Source organism: Suncus etruscus, chromosome 6 (genome assembly GCF_024139225.1).
Source record: "Suncus etruscus isolate mSunEtr1 chromosome 6, mSunEtr1.pri.cur, whole genome shotgun sequence".
NCBI classification, from domain to species: domain Eukaryota; kingdom Metazoa; phylum Chordata; class Mammalia; order Eulipotyphla; family Soricidae; genus Suncus; species Suncus etruscus.
In genome coordinates this window covers 33,330,672-33,347,115 of record NC_064853.1, presented here as the reverse complement: position 1 = coordinate 33,347,115, position 16,444 = coordinate 33,330,672, and the positions used below count along the sequence as shown (strand labels likewise).

The following is a 16,444-nucleotide window of genomic DNA, read 5'->3' as shown; positions in this document are numbered from 1 at the left end:
TCATGTGAATATACATTTTTTTTCCTTGAGTAAATACTTGGGAGTGACTTTTCTAGGTCAGATGCCAAGCCTGTGTTTAACTTTATAAGGAATTGCCATTGTGTTTTTCTGTCATTTTCCATTTACTGTCCTCTAGTTTTGTTTTTTGCTTATTTTTTCTTTTTCTTTCTTTCCTTTTTTTTTAAATATAGAACGCTTTACGAATTTGCGTATCATCCTTGTGCAGGGGCCATGCTAATCTTCTCTGTATCGTTCCAATTTTAGTATATGTGCTGCCGAAGCAAGCAATCTTTTTTTTTTTGTTTGTTTGTTTTTTGTTTTTTGGGCCACACCCAGAGGTGCTCAGGGGTTATTCCTGGCTTTCTGCTCAGAAATAGCTCCTGGCAGGCATGGGGGACCATATGGGACGCCGGGGATTCAAACCAACCACCTTAGGTTCTGGGTCGGCTGCTTGCAAGGCAAACACCGCTGTGCTATCTCTCTGGCCCCCTGGGCGAAGCGAGCACTCTTGCTTATTTTTTCAACCCCAGAGATTGAACCTAGAGTCTCAGGCAGACACGCTATCACTGAGCCAATCCCAGATCTTAGATTTCTATTTGTTTTGTTCTTTCCTTTCTTCTCTTTTTCTGAACTAAATTTGGTTTCCTCCAGTGTGGGGTCCTTTGGAAGGGTCTATGACACACCATAGCCTTAGACATGAAAAATCTGAATGAACACCTCAGTGAGACAGGATTTAGGGAGTGACAGAATCAGATAATATTGAGAAACTTTACCAAGTGAGATATCTCTGGGGGAGAAGGGTTGTTCAAATGAGAGCGTTCTTGGAAAGACAAAGACACCAAAATAAAGGGTAGAGAGAAATGAAATCAGAAATGTGCCTTACAGCAGCTGAAGTGCTGTAAAAATCCCCAACGAGTAGGGCTTTTGCCTTGTACAACTAACCAAAGTTTGATTCCTGGCATCCCATATGGTCTTCCGAACCTGTGGAAGTAATTTCTGAGCACAGAGCCAAGAGTAATCTAGCACTGCTGGATATGGCTCAGCAAAACAAAACAAAAACAAATCTTCCAGGGAGAGTTGATTATGCCTTTATAATATGGCACAGGAGCTTGTCCAGGTAGTCTCTGAGGCCAGGCAGGCAGGAGACAAGAAAGAAGTGACTAAGGGATTATACTTTGGGATGAGGGGTGAAGGCTAGAATAACTGACTCTCTGGTATCTCTCTAGCCTTGAATCTGGTGCTTCTAGAGATTATACTGGTCAGAGAGTCATATTCCCAGAATTAAGAAGGTGATTTGGAAGGGGGCACACCCAGCAGTGCTCAGGGTCACACTCAGTGATGCTCAGGGCTTACCCAGCAATGATCAGTGCTCAGGGATCATCTTTAGTGGGCTCAGACAACCCTATCAGGTATCAGGTCTCTGCTTGATGCAAGGCAAATGCCCTACCGGTTGTATTATCTCTCCATTCAGAAAGAAACTGAGAAAGAACCTAACAGCATCAGTAGGAAAGAAGAGGCAGAGGCTTTGTGTGAGCCCAGCCAGGGCTATATCCACTGCTCTGTATGGAGTTCCTCCAAGGAGAGTGACATTCCTTTCCATTGCAAAACACATGGACTTTCTGGTTACTGAGGATCCAGGGTCCCTAGAATGATATGCATATTAAACATGGTTGAAGAAGGAAAGCCCAGGACTGGAACAAATGTCTTCTCCTTTCAGTTGACAGAACTTTCATCACAGCTCTGACACTGCATCCCTTAACTTTCTTCCCATAAGAACATATGCATCTTAGAGCACTGGGAAACCACAAGGTCAAGGGGCAGTGTCAGAAAAGGATCATCATGTAGTGTGAAAAGAGGCAGAGAAAAGTGCCTCATTTAGCTAACATTTAGCTAAGTGCTTGACTTGGTACAGCTTTAAGGGATATAGCAATGAACTGATCAACTTCCTGCCCTCAAGCAGCTTCCTAAATTTTGGTGAGAATACACCATAATGTGGTGATCTCTGCTTGATACTAAGGAGATACTCACCACACTTCCTTCCTATTCCTACAAGGCCAACAGAAAGATTTTTTGTTTGTTTATTTTTTATTGATTTATTTACTTAGAGGAGGAGTTGGTTTGGGCCACAGCCATAGGTGCTCAGGGGTGATCCTTTCCTTGTACTCAGTAGGATCAGTGGGATGGATGTAAGCAAGCATCTTTTTTTTTTTAACTCTAAGTTTACTTAAATGGAGCTAAGAATTACGATTTTTTTTATTTAAACAACTTTATTACATACATGATTGTGTTTGGGTTTCAGTCATGTAAAGAACACTACCCATCACCAGTGCAACATTCCCCTCACCAATGTCCCAAATCTCCCTCCTCCCCACCCAACCCCCGCCTGTACTCTAGACAGGCTTTTTATTTCCCTCATACATTCTCATTATTAGGATAGTTCAAAACGTAGTTATTTCTCTAACTAAACTCATCCCTGTTTGTGGTGAGCTTCATGAGGTGAGCTGTAACTTCCAGCTCTTTTCTCTTATGTGTCTGAAAGTTATTATTGCAAGAATGTCTTTCATTTTTCTTAAAACCCATAGATGAGTGAGACCATTCTGCGTCTTTCTCTCTCTCTCTCTCTGACTTATTTCACTCAGCATAATAGATTCCATGTACATCCATGTATAGGAAAATTTCATGACTTCATCTCTCCTGACGGCTACATAATATTCCATTGTGTATATGTACCACAGTTTCTTTAGCCATTCATTTGTTGAAGGGTATCTTGCCTGTTTCCAGAGTCTTGCTATGGTAAATAGTGCTGCAATGAATATAGATGTAAGGAAGGGGTTTTTGTATTGTATTTTTGTGTTCCTAGGGTATATTCCTAGGAGTGGTATAGCTGGATCGTATGGGAGCTTGATTTCCAGTTTTTGGAGGAATCTCCATATTGCTTTCCATAAAGGTTGAACTAGACGGTATTCCCACCAGCAGTGGATAAGAGTTCCTTTCTCTCCACATCCCCGCCAACTCTGCTAAGCAAGCATCTTAATCCCTGTCCTCTATCTCCAGTTCCAGAAAGATCCTAAGCACAAACCAGAAAACTATTCCCTTGCTCACTCTCACCAATCAATGGCTTCTTTTTGCTTTTGCTAAAATGGTCCTAATATTAATCTGTAGGGCTGGTGGAATTTTTTCTCTTCCTTTAAAGAGAGAGGAGAGAAAGAGAAAGGAAAAAAAGAGAGGAGAGGGGCCAGAGAAAAAGCATAGCAGTAGTGTCTTTGCCTTGCATGCAGCCAATCTCGGAGGACCTGAGTTTGAGTCCTGGTAACCCATATGGTCCTCGGAGCATGCCAGGAGCAACTTCTGAGCACAGTTAGGAGTATCTTCTGAGCACAGTCCTGTGTGGCCCAAAAACTAAAAAGAGAGGGGGGCGGCTGATGGAATTTAACCTCTTTTCCCCTCTATTTTACGATCCTGCTCCCTATTGTTTCCTTGACCTAGAACACACATCCTTCCTCACACAAATTTCTGACTCACCCCTGAACTGAACTCATTCAATTCATCCTATTCATCCTGTGGATGAATAGCCCCAAAGTAAATTCTTTAGAGTTTCTACAAAAATAATAAAAAAGCAACACAAACATAAATAGAAAACCATCATTGTGATAATTACTTTGAAGAATAAAGAACAGCTCATCACCACATTTCAATAAGAATATATAATCAGGGCCGGAGAGATAGCATGGAGGGTAAGGCATTTGCCTTTCATGCAGAAGGTCATCGGTTCGAATCCCGGCGTCCCATATGGTCCCCCGAGCCGGCCAGGAGCGATTTCTGAGCATGAAGCCAGGAGTAACCCCTGACTGCTGCTGGGTGTGACCCAAAAACCAAAAAAAAAAAAAAAAAAAAAAAAAAAAAAAAAGAATATATAATCATGTTTATATCTCTATTAGTTGATTTATACAAATAGATGTTCAGAATTATTTGTTGAATAAATGACTAAAGAATAATTATGAGTATTCTCGTCAGAAGAGGGAGTAAAGAGAAACCATCTCCCTCGCAAAATGGGACATTATGCAAAAATATGAAAGCATGAATGAACATGAAGTAATCAGCAAACAACCAAATATGAATATATGAACTGGTAACAGATTATAATTAGGTAAAAGCCATCTCCTCTTTGTAACTTCGGTTTTTTTCTTCAGTTTGTAGTAGTAGTAGTCGCCGGTGGAAATCCAGAAATTTTTAACAGATTATTCAATTCAAATCTGTGTTTTAGAAGTTTCATCATCTATTGTTATTTCATCTCTCTGAAACTCAAATTTCTCTTCTTTTTGTTTTTTTTTTGTTTTTGGGTCACACCCCACAGCGCTTAGGGGTTACTCCTGGCTCTATGCTCAGAAATCACTCCTGGCAGGCTTGGGGGACCATATGGGATACCGGGTTTGAACCACCATCCTTCTGCATGCAAGGCAAACGCCTTACCTCCATGCTATCTCTCCGGCCCCTGAAACTCAAATTTCTAAAACAGACAGATTGTGTGGCCGTAGTGCCAGAGATAATGGTGTTTGCCTGTGTCCTACCTAAACAGGATCAAATACCTAGAACCGCATATGATCCCCCAAGTATAGCCAGAGTTCACTTCTGAGAAGAGAGCCAGGAATAGGCTCACAAGTATTTCTGAGTGTGTCCAAACCCTTGGTCCTAATAAAACAGAGAAACTATACCTATCCAGTGTTGTACTAGGCAATTAACCGAAGTCAGTTACTATGGGAAACCTTAGAAAGTGCTACATGCAACATTTACTATATTTAGAACATACCAATGCACAATTATTTGCAAATTTTCAGGTAGAGGTTCAAGGTCTTTCTCTGAATATAATCCTTGTTTCTTTGTTTTAAGCTATACCAGGGCTCACTCCAGGTTCTGTGCTCAGGGATCACTCCTGGAGGCATTTTGGAGGACCACATGTGGTACTGGGGATCAAACCTGGGTTAGCCACATGCAAGGCAAGTGTGTACTATATTTCCAGCCACTGATCTTTCTTTTTTGAATAATTGCATCCATATTGAATAGTTTGTGAATTTTGACTTTAATGACCATATGGAATGCCAGGGATTGGCCTGGGTCAGCTGCATGCAAAGCAAAAGCCCTACCAGTATGCTATCGCTCCAGCCCCTCTTTGTCTTTTCTTAAATTTTGTTTTGAATCACTGTGAGATAGTTATAAAGTTGTTCATGTATACAGTAAAATATAAAACAAATATTCTTATAAAATAGTAAAATAGCCTCTTTCATCATTGGAGTTTCTGTTGTGTGTGTGTGTGTGTGTGTGTGTGTTTACATGCCTGAGAACACTGTCTCTCATGTCACATTGCCTGTGTTCAAATGTTGAAGGCATCACTTTCTAACTTAGGCAAGTTACTCAGCTTCTTCCTGTCTTCATTTCCTTAGTTGTTTAATAAAAAGGTTTATATGGTACCCAACAGATAGTGAATAGCTGGCAATTGTGGATGGATGATACATGTTAACTGTTTGCCTTGGATACTTGCCATACCCATACTTGTCTCATCCAAACCCAATAAAGAGATTTACCTTGGTTGAGTCTTTCCAGACCATTGAGTTTAGTGTTCTTAGAAACAACAAATATTTCTTCTTGCACCACTGGTTTACATGATATTTAATTAAATTATGTAAATAAAGTAGCTGCTCCCATTGGCGTAAACAAATTTGAGAACAATCAATAACTTACGCTCACTTGGAAGAAATAGCTGTGAATGTGCCTAGAGCAGGCCACCATCCAGGAACACTAGAGGCCATGCCACACACTAGCCAGGTTGTAGAGTGGAACTTTTTTTTGGAAGGGGGCACACCCAGTGGTGCTCAGAGGTTACTCCTGGCTCTGCACTCAGAAATCACTCCTGGCAGGCTCTGGGGACCATATGGGATACAGGGGATCAAACCTGGGTCCATCCCAGATTGTCTGCATGCAAGGCAAATGCCCTACCACTGTGCTATCACTTCAACCCCTTAGAGTGGAATATTTAAGGGAACAGAGTACATTAGTCATGAAAGCAGTTAAGTCTGTAACAAGATCTTACTTACTTGACAGCTTCTTTTTGTTTTATTTGGGGCCACACTCAGCAATGTTTAGGGCTTTATTCTGGCTCTGTGCTCAGTGGTTACTCCTGAAAGGCTCAGGAGACCATGTGGGTGCTGGGGATTGAAACTGGGTCTGCCCTGTGCAAGGCAAGTTTCCTACGCGATGTACTCTCCAGCCCCAAAGGCAACTTCTCTGAGCATCTTCTCTGCTTTGCTCCTTTTATCACTTTACTTTCAGCTTCCTAGAATCTTTAAATCTTCCTGATTATCATATGAAAACTGATCCCTTATGGACTTTAAATACAAATGATTGTAACTTATAAAACAAGCAGAAGGAACTTTAGTAAAGTTGTGACTTTTCCCATAGCTAATATTTCAGTGCTTTTTTTTTATTTAATGTTTTAAATTATTTCTCCCAAAGTGTTGTGATTTTACCTCACTGCTGCCCTAAGAATGTTTATTTATATTTGTTTTGGGGCTACATCCAGCCGTGCTCAGGGGTTACTCCTGGCTCTATGCTCAGAAATCACTTCTGGCAGGCTCAGGGAACCATATGGGATGCCAGGGATTGAACCAGGTCTCTCCTGGGTTAGCCAAGTGCAAGGTAAACGCCCTACTGCTATGCTATCACTCCAGCCCAAGAATGTTTATATATTGAGTGGTCCAAAACCACCTTTGACTCATCCCAAAATGTGCCCCACCTCTACCTTCCAAGAAGCCTAAATCACATGATTCACCACTTTATCCTACTCTCTCTCTGGCCAGTATCTTCCAGTGGTCCTCAAACTATGGCCCGTGGGCCACATATTGTATTTGTATCTGTTTTGTTTCTTCATTGCAAAATAAGATATATGCAGTGTGCATAAGAATTCATTCATAAGTTTTGTTTTTACTATAGTCAGACCCTCCAATGGTCTGAGGGACAGTGAACTGGCCCCCTGTTTAAAAAGTTTGAGGATCTATGCCATTTCCCTTTGCACTTGTCCTCAGAACTCATTCAATCGCCCTCCTAACAGTGTAGGTACTGAATATGGGTGACTTTGTAGCTTCCAAGTAATGTCCTCTAGACAGTTGAATGTAAAATTTGGGAACCTAGGGGGGGAGGGGGGAAGAGAGAGAGGAGAGAGAGAGGAGAAAGAAAGGAGAGAGAGAGAGGAGAGAGGAGAGAGAGGAGAGAGGAGAGAGAGGGGAGAGAGGAGAGAGGAGAGAGAGGGGAGAGAGGAGAGAGAGGAGAGAGAGGGGAGAGGAGAAAGGAGAGAAAGGGAAGAGAGAGAGGAGAGAGAGAGAAAAAGAGGGAGAGAGAGGAGAGAGAGGGGAGAGATAGAGGAGAGAGAGTTAAAGTCAATACAAAGATCTGAGAACAAAAGCAATGGAATTTATCCTCTCATGAGTCACAGTGTCAGAAACGGGTGTGTCAAATGGGAATTGCTTCAGTAAATTTAGCAGTCTGGGGGATGGAGGTCTGTAGAAGGGCTAAGCAGAGCCGGAACTGCCAATGGAAACAGCTGTGTGCAGGGAAGTCTGAATCCGCAGAAAGGGAGTTCCAAGGAGTGTTTATTCCCGATCAAACCTAACAAAGATGTGAGGGAAGATCAGCAAGTGCCTTGGACCAAGTAGGGAGTCAATGCACTTGTTAACAGACTAATTAATTAGAACTGAAACAATTAGAATGTCACTAGGGATCTCAGTGCTAGGTTTGGGTTTCCCTAGAAGCTGACCTTGAGATAAGGATTAGTTTATTTGAAAGACAAAAGAACACTAGAGGATGAAGGAACATGAAACAGAAAGGGAGGGGGTGTAAACCAATAAAGAAAGTGTTCTCCAGTAACAACCAATGAGCAATTAGAACGTGATCCCACTGGGAAAGCTCTGGAAGACTGTGCAACACTGAACTCACCTTTCCAAGAATGAAGGAGTAGAGGGTTTGGGTTGGTTTTTTTTTTTGGGGGGGGGGTTCTTTTTGTTTGTTTGTTTTTGGGCCATACTTGGTGATGCTCAAGGGTTACTCCTGGCTATGCGCTCAGAAATTGCTTCTAGCTTGAAGGAACATATGGGAAGCCAGGAATCTAACCGAGGTCCGTCCTGGCAACCGCCTTACTGCTGCACTATTACTTCGGCCTCATGGAGTATTTAAATTCCAACTCCTCCAAGTCTTTGGTGACACCGTTTCTCTGACATTTCTAGCCTGCTGCTCCAACAGCATCGAAGAAGGCCCTGATCCACAGGTGAACAAATGCAGGTCATGGTAGTTGGAGGTCTGGTGTGCAATAAAGTGGGAAGGGCAGGGACTAAAGGACAGTCTCAGACCCTTTCCCTCCACTGGGGCAGAACATGGCAGCCTCAGGACACCAGTGAGTTTTCTGTGGGTTGGTAGTAAACTGGAGGTGAAAAATAGAGATTGTAGTAGGATATCGATTTCAAAGCTAAAAGAAGCTGTGTCCATAGGCTAACTCTGGAGGATAGGAAAGAAGAGCAAGTTATTATTGGGAGATCAGAAATGCCTGGTAGGGGGCCAAAGCAAGCATTTGCCTTGCATGTGGCTGACCCTGTCATACCAGGTGTAATTCCCCAGCACTGTCAAGTATGGCCAGACAAAACAAAACAAAACAAAATAGAAAAACTTGGTGATATTTATGGAGGAAATTCACAATATCCCCCCCCCATCCCTTTTAAGTTAGTATGAGGAGTTAGTCTAATCAGTCATCTTCAGCTTCTTTGGAGTGCCATTCAGTGCTTTCACAGAGAAGCAAATGGGGCAGATGTGGTGCCCAGTGGCCAGTCAGAACCCAAGGCACAGCATGGAGTCAGAAAGAAGTTTACCCTAAGGGGCTCCTAGCTTCCCTGGCCTTCCCTTCTGCAGTGGGAAAAATGCAATCATTCACATCTTTTGGGCATAATAGGCAGAATCTCAAACATACCTCAGCCCGGGATGTGTCTCAGTGGTAGAGCATGTGCCTGGCATGTGTGGCAGCCCTGGGTTCAATTTCCCACCACCTCTAAAAGGAAAAGGAAAGAAGAAACATTCCTGGCCTTTCACTCCAAGTGTGGCTCTTTATTTGATCACTGTCGGTCTCAGAGCTAAAGCATAAGCTCAGGAGGGCAGGAGCAGAACACATGTTAGCACTCACATATCCCTCGTGTCTCGCACAGTGTAATCAATAAATATTTGCTTAATAGAGAAAAAAACAGGAAATATGATGATGGTCGGGCCAAAAAAAAAATAAAGCTGAGATTTTGATTCCCCTGGAAGTGGGTTTTCTATGAAGCTAATGAAATTTAAACTTAAGGACTCTGTGTGTATGACCTCTTTAAGACCCTGGGAGAGGACTTAGTAATATTTTCATATGGTCATTCCTCTTAAATTTACAAAAATAAAATTTCTCAATCAAGGATGAATAACACTACTGTTTCCACTCTGACTTGCCACTTCCCCTCCTGTGAATGGTTTTGAAGGGGCACTTGGTTAAATGGAAATTACGTTATTACACTGGGAATATCTTTAGTTTATTTGAGTTTATTGGGATTTCTGCATAGGGACTGTTAACTTGTTGCTGTCTCTCTGGGGTAGAAATGGATGAGCACATTTAGCACCCTCTGGGGCATCAGTACATAAAGGCAAAGGGGCCAGAACTTGCCAGGCACCTGAGTATGACTTGGAAATTGCTCCTGGCTTGAGGGACCATATAGGATGCCGGGGGATCAAACCACGGTCCGTCCTAGGTTAGCACTGCAAGGCAGATGCCCTACCACTTTTGCCACTGCTCTGGCCTCTGGAAATGTATTTTTTTTTTTTGCTTTTATGGAAATGTATTTCTTATTGATGCCAGATCAAAGTGGAACCTCTCACTTGTCAAAAATAGACTTCGTTACATAACATATATAATGATAAATGAATCATATAATTTTTTATTTGTTTAATCTGATCCCAGGGCTGAGTTCAGGGTCTCCATTGTGCATAAAGACATGTGCTCTACTACTGAGCCACATTCCTGGACATTTTTATTTTTTTATTTTATTTTTTTTTTATTTCTTTGCTTTTTTTTTTTCTTTTTCTTTTTTTTTTTTTTTTTTTTTTTTTGGTGTGTTGTTTTTGGGTCACACCCAGCAGTGCTCAGGGGTTACTCCTGGCTCCATGCTCAGAAATTGCTACCAGCAGGCACTGGGGACTATATGGGATGCCGGGATTGGAACCTATGACCTTCTGCATGAAAGGCAAATGCCTTAACTCTATGCTATCTCTCCAGCCCCCATTTTTCTTTTTTTAGAAATGGAAATCACAGACTAGAAAAATAGTACATTGGGTAAAGCACTTGCCTGGCACATGGACTGCCAGAGTTCAATCCTTGGTACCACCCTGAATTCATCAGAAGTGATCCCTGAGGCAGAACCATGCTTAATGCATAGCACAAGTCAGTGTGGCCTAAGAACCAAAAATTTAAAAAAATAAGTAAAATGGGAGTTACATGAAAAAGAATATAGTAAAACTCCTATTTATGAGACATAAACCCATAGTAATACTACTAGTAAAAAGCACATTCTAATATGAGGTTATGTATTTTTTTACATCCGTAAAATATTGACATCATCAATGTCAGTGAAACATAATACAACGAAGATAACATAAAATGCCTAATAAGCCATTATAGCTAGGACATCAATAATAAGCTGGTAATAAAGTGCCAATAAAGTCCTGGAATGTTCAAGAAAATTTGAAATGCTCTTGATTCTATCAGTGCCTATATGAAAGAAACTTGATAAATTATTTCAAATTTCATTATCCTCTACAAAATTTATACAATAGTGCTAATGGAAAAAGTTGAAGAGGAAAAACCTAATCTGAATTATCAATAATAAATGAATTTTGTTCAATATAATAAGAAAGACAATGGAAGTATATTTCTGATTGCTATAGAAAATGATACTTTTGGGGCCAATGAGATGGTACAGTGGTTAAGGTACTTACTTTGTATGCAGCCAATGCTGGTTCTAGCCTCAGCACTGCATATACTCCTCTGTGCAGTGCCAAGAGTGATCTATGAACACATAATCAGGAGTAAACCCTGTGTGCTGCTGGTTATAACCCAAACTACCACCACCACCACCAAAAAAAAATATTTTTAATTGTTGTTTATAGTAAGAGTCGAGTCAAGGCTGGAGAATTAATTCAAAGGACTAAGCACATGCTTTACACATGGGATGCCAAAGTTTTATCTCCAGTAACACATGATTCCCTGAGTACTATACCCTAACTAGCTCAAAATCAGGAATATCCCCTAAGTTAATCATTGACCTCTCCCAAAACAGCAGTTCCATAGCTCAATAGCTATAGGAAATAAGCATTTCCAATTTGTAATTGTTAGGCAATTTGTAATTGTTGTAAATTTTTTGTAATAAGGCCTAAAGAGATAATATGGAGGGTAGGGTGCTTGCTTTGCACACGGCTGACCTGGATTTTATTCCCCGAATTTCATATGGTCCCTAGGGCACCACCAGGGGTAATCCTAAATGCAGAACCAGGAATAACTCCTGAGCATCACTGGGATCCAAAAATAACAAAATTATGTGTGTTTGATTACTTTACTCAACATTTACTAAATAATGGTTCTACTTAGCATTTAAAATTGTATAATATGGGGGGCCTCAGTGATGGCACATCGAGTAAGGGATTTGCCTTGCACAGGACTGACCTGGCTTCAATCCCCAGCATCCCATATAATCCCCCGAGCCCACCAGGAGTAATTTTTGAGCTCAGAGCCAGGAGTAACCGCTGATGCTCCCCCAAAATTCTGTAATATGTTATACTGTCTTCTTTGTTCTAAATAAATTTTAAAATTTTATTTCATTTCTCAAGAGGCTCTCAAATGTGTATAGGCTAAACTTCCAACTACCAGAAAACATGGTTCTGCTCAGCTATTCTTTTCAAATCTTCAGAACTGCAGAGGAGTTGCAGTCTACAGTTTTCATGTAGATCTTTGACAAGGTGCATGGTCTTCTTTGTTGGTTTATACAATAAATTGAGTTCCTGTAATTAACCAGGAGTTAATTTCTGGTTTACTCTTAGAGTCTGAATCTTTATCTTGCTCAGCCTTGTGATTCTAGATTCTCTCTCTGCACCCAGGCCCAGGAAATTGTTCCTCCTTCCTCTGATACATGACTGGCTCTAGAATAAAGGCAAGAGTAGAAGGGCTGGGAAAGTAGGCTGCATGCCTGCAGAATTCTAATGTGATGATGACTCTGTGGTGGTAATATCTCCTAAGTAGTCTAGTTAAAATGCCCTTTAAGAAATCTGGCAAGAAAAAAAATAAAAAGAAATCTGGCAGATTTCTTCATTGCAGCATATTCACAATAGCTAGAATCTGGAAACAATCCAAGTGCCCGAGAACAGATGAGTGGTTAAAGAAACTGTGGTACATCTACACAATGAAATACTATGCAGCAGTTAGGAAAAATGAAGCCATGAATTTTGCTTAGATGTGAATGGATATGGAGGATAACATGCTGAACAAAATGAGTTTGAGAAAAAGGAGTAGATAGGATGATTGTACTCATTTGTGGTATATAAAAGAGATAATATGGTAATAGAGATTAGGGCCAGAAGGACCAGCTTACCACACAGGTGGGTGAGGAGTTTAATTAGTGCAGAGAAGGGACCACTATGAGAATGATAATTGGAAATGATCACTGAACAAGAACCGGGTGGTGAAAGGAGATAATGTAATATGCACAATACCTCTTCAGTAACAATAGTGCAAGCTAGTGTCTAAAAGGAAAAAAAGGAAGGAGGGAGAATAAAAATGTCTACCACAGAGGCAGGCAAGGAGATGGGCAGAGGTGAGGGCAGGAGGGAAATTAAGACTTTGGTGGCAGGAAATGTGCACTGGTAAGGGTGTTGGACATTGTATGATTGAAGCTCAATCATAAACAAGTTTGTAACTATGTACCACATGGTGATTCAATTCAAGAATTTATGTATTAAAAACAAAAAGAAATCAGGCAGAGGGCTGGAGTGATACCACAGATTAAGATGCTGAATCCTATTGACCCCAGTCTGATCCCAGCATCACATATAGTCCCCTGAGCATTGCCAGGGCTCAGTCCTGAACATAGACTCAATATTGGCTCCTAAAGACTACTAGGTATCACCAAAATAACCCCACTTTCCCAAACAAATAACTGAAGAAATTATAAGATGACCAGTTAATGGAAGTGACGTCATTTAGCCTAAGAAGATACATCTCTGGTGGGTACCAATATTAGCATGATTTGCCACAGTGGGAAACATACTTTCTCTAGATTCAGTGCCACAGACAATGGTATTTATTTCTTGAATGCACAGTGATGAGAATCAGCTGGAACTGCACATCTCACAATGAAAAGCCAGAACTCAAGATACGAAGGCCAATCTAACAAGCACATTTCAAGTCTCTATGTTCATTTTTTCTGCTAACCTTCCACTGGCAGAGGTGTGTCAGGGGCCAAGTGGAAGGAAAGTTATTCTACTCTGAGAACAAAGAAGTCATATGGACAAGGGAAAAGGAAGTGGAGGATGAAGGAAATGAATGATGAACAACTGTGCTGCCATATTAAAAGAAGCACAGGCTTCCTCGCTTCTGATTCCTCAGTCGGCTGATCTGTCCTCATTCCTGCTTTTACCAAAATCGCTGACTTAATTCTTTTGCTTCATTCTACCTAGAATCTGATTCCTCTTCTTTATTCTCACTGAATGGCTTGCCTGGATTGTGGCTACTGCTCTCCTTGTCTCTGGTTTTGTCCTTTTTCTGATTCATCATCCACAGAGCTCCTAGCTATTATTATCAGTATCTCATCAGTATCAGCATCATTAAAGTGAGCTATTTTGCATTGCGCTTCCTGTTTTATATATCTTGTGCTTTCATTATACTGGAAGCTTTAGCTAGCCAAGACTTATTTCTCTTTGAAGCTCTAACATTCTACACCAGGACTGACACATCATGAAATTTCGATATGGAAAGAAAGCAAGAAAAGAAAGAGGATGGGATTCCAATTTAAGTTTGTGACATTAAAGCCGAAATTCTTGTTTTTCTACCATGATTTAACCTTAGTCACAAAGGTATTACTAATAAAATAAGGATAAAACTCAGTGTATGACTGCTATACAGTGGAAAAACAGCTACAAGATCTAGATTCACTGCGGAATCTTTCTCCTATAACCATAATAATCCTTCTTAATCTTAATTCTTCAAAAACGGAAAGGTCTAGAAGTCGTAAACATTTTAAATGGCCATAAGAACTTCAAATATAAGAAATAGATGTTCAGTTTCACTATTAACAAAATGCATGGGCTTTGCTTGTATTTTTTTGACCTACCAGGTTGGCAGGGATCAAAAGAGTCTTAATGTTGTACAAAAAAATAGTATAGACACTTTTATATATACAGTGATGGGGTGTAAATGAGTTCAGCATCTATGGATGGCAATTTAGCGCCTTATGCACTGATATGGAAAGGTCTCCAGGATGTTCCTTGCTGTAAGTAAGAAAAGCAACATGCAGAACACAGTATACACTGTTACCTCTTGTTTTTTATTGGGGAAGAACAAAACTGCTATACATGCATGTTATTATTGCTCAGGAAAGCCCTCCAAAGAGATTTAAGAAACTGTTAATGGCACTTGCCGTGGAGGGAAATTGAGTTAGAGAACAAGTATGAAAGAAATTTATTTTCCATTGTATGTTCTTTTGTATCTCATATATTTTGTTCTATACAGAATATAATTGTCTAGGTGACAGGAAAATGCAGAAGATTAATAAATTGGAAAACATATATAACATAATATGGCCAAGGGCTCATAACCCTAAGGAACGTTATAGCGATTGCAGGATCTGAAACTCCAGGGATAGGATATGACCCAGACAGGACACTCAGGGAAGTAGAGCTGGTTAGGATGAAGGGGTGCTTTACTAGGCAACAAAAAGGGAAAATCTTTGAGATAGAGACCACATATGAACAGAGCAGGACTTGTGGCAAAGATAAGAGATGGGGACAGATATGTGGTATGGCACAGAGAACAGGAGACAGGAGTTAGATCTGATCTCACTCATTGCTCAGGGAGCATCAGGAATCCCACAGAGGGTACAGGGACTGAGAGAAAGGAGATCCTGTCTTAATGATATTCCCAGTGGAAACATCTGCTGTGGTAGAGAATGGATTGAAGGGAGGCAAGAGCAGATACAGTAGGCCAGAGGACTTACCTGAGTAAATGAGAGAGAGGTTCAGGGAGTGAAATTGACAGGACTCTGTTGAGGAACAACGACAAAGCGGAAGCAGCTGTCAAAGTACTGTCAAACCAGACAGGTGATTGACACATTCATTGAGGTGGAAAGCAATGGGAAGGAAATACACTTAGGAGATATCGGAGTTCATTTTAGAACATGTCAAACATAAGGGACCAGGAATATGGCTCAAAATGGTAGAGCTCATGCTTGGCATATCTGAGACCCTGGATTTCAGCCCTGGCACAGCATGGTCTTTCCACAGCACTTGCTGAGTGTGGCCTTGTGAGGTGTGGCCCTTCCACTGTGCACTGCAGTGCCAGGCCAAATGTCGAATGGTCAAGACTGAGGCCTTGATCAACTTGCGAGTGCCTTCTAGGCCTGCCATCCCACCAGCCCACAGCACCACTGAGTGTGATCAGCTTTAAAAAATAAGAAGAGGGCCGGGAGAGATAGCACAGCGGCGTTTGCCTTGCAAGCAGCCGATCCAGAACCAAAGGTGGTTGGTTCGAATCCCGTGTCCCATATGGTCCCCCGTGCCTGCCAGGAGCTATTTCTGAGCAGAAAGCCAGGAGTAACCCCTGAGCAATGCCGGGTGTGCCCCCCCCCAAAAAAAAGAAGAAAGGGGCTGGTGAAATAGCATGGAGGTAAGGCATTTGCCTTGCATGCAGAAGGACAGTGATTCGAATCCTGGCATGTGGTCCATCGAGCCTACCAGAAACAATTTCTGAGAGTAGAGCCAGGAGGAACCCCTGCGTGCAGCCGGGTGTGACCCAAAAACCAAAAGAAAAAAGAAGAAGAAGAAAAAGAAGAAGAAGAAGAAGAGGAGGAGGAGGAGGAGGAGGAGGAGGAGGAGGAGGAGGAGGAGGAGGAGGAGGAGGAGGAGGAGAAGGAGGAGGAGGAGAAGAAGAAGAAGAAGAAGAAGAAGAAGAAGAAGAAGAAGAAGAAGAAGAAGAAGAAGAAGAAGAAGAAGAAGAAGAAGAAGAAGAAGAAGAAGAAGAAGAAAAAGAAGAAAAGGGTGCAGATGTGATAGTGTAGTGGATAGAGCTTTTGTCTTACACATGGCCAAACCAGGTTTGATCCACAGCATCCCATATGGTCCTCCAAAC

General features: G+C 41.4%; 1 protein-coding gene and 1 non-coding gene across 3 annotated transcripts in view; one reads left to right on the top strand and one right to left on the bottom strand.

Moving 5' to 3' along the window:
* RNF220 (ring finger protein 220) overlaps positions 1-16,444 on the top strand; it is a 247,611-nt gene that overhangs the window by 54,371 nt on the left and 176,796 nt on the right. The gene's annotated exons all lie outside the window — the stretch shown is intronic.
* LOC126013030 (U6 spliceosomal RNA) lies at positions 182-288 on the bottom strand. The gene has a single exon (XR_007497366.1). It is a non-coding gene; the product is annotated as a U6 spliceosomal RNA (small nuclear RNA).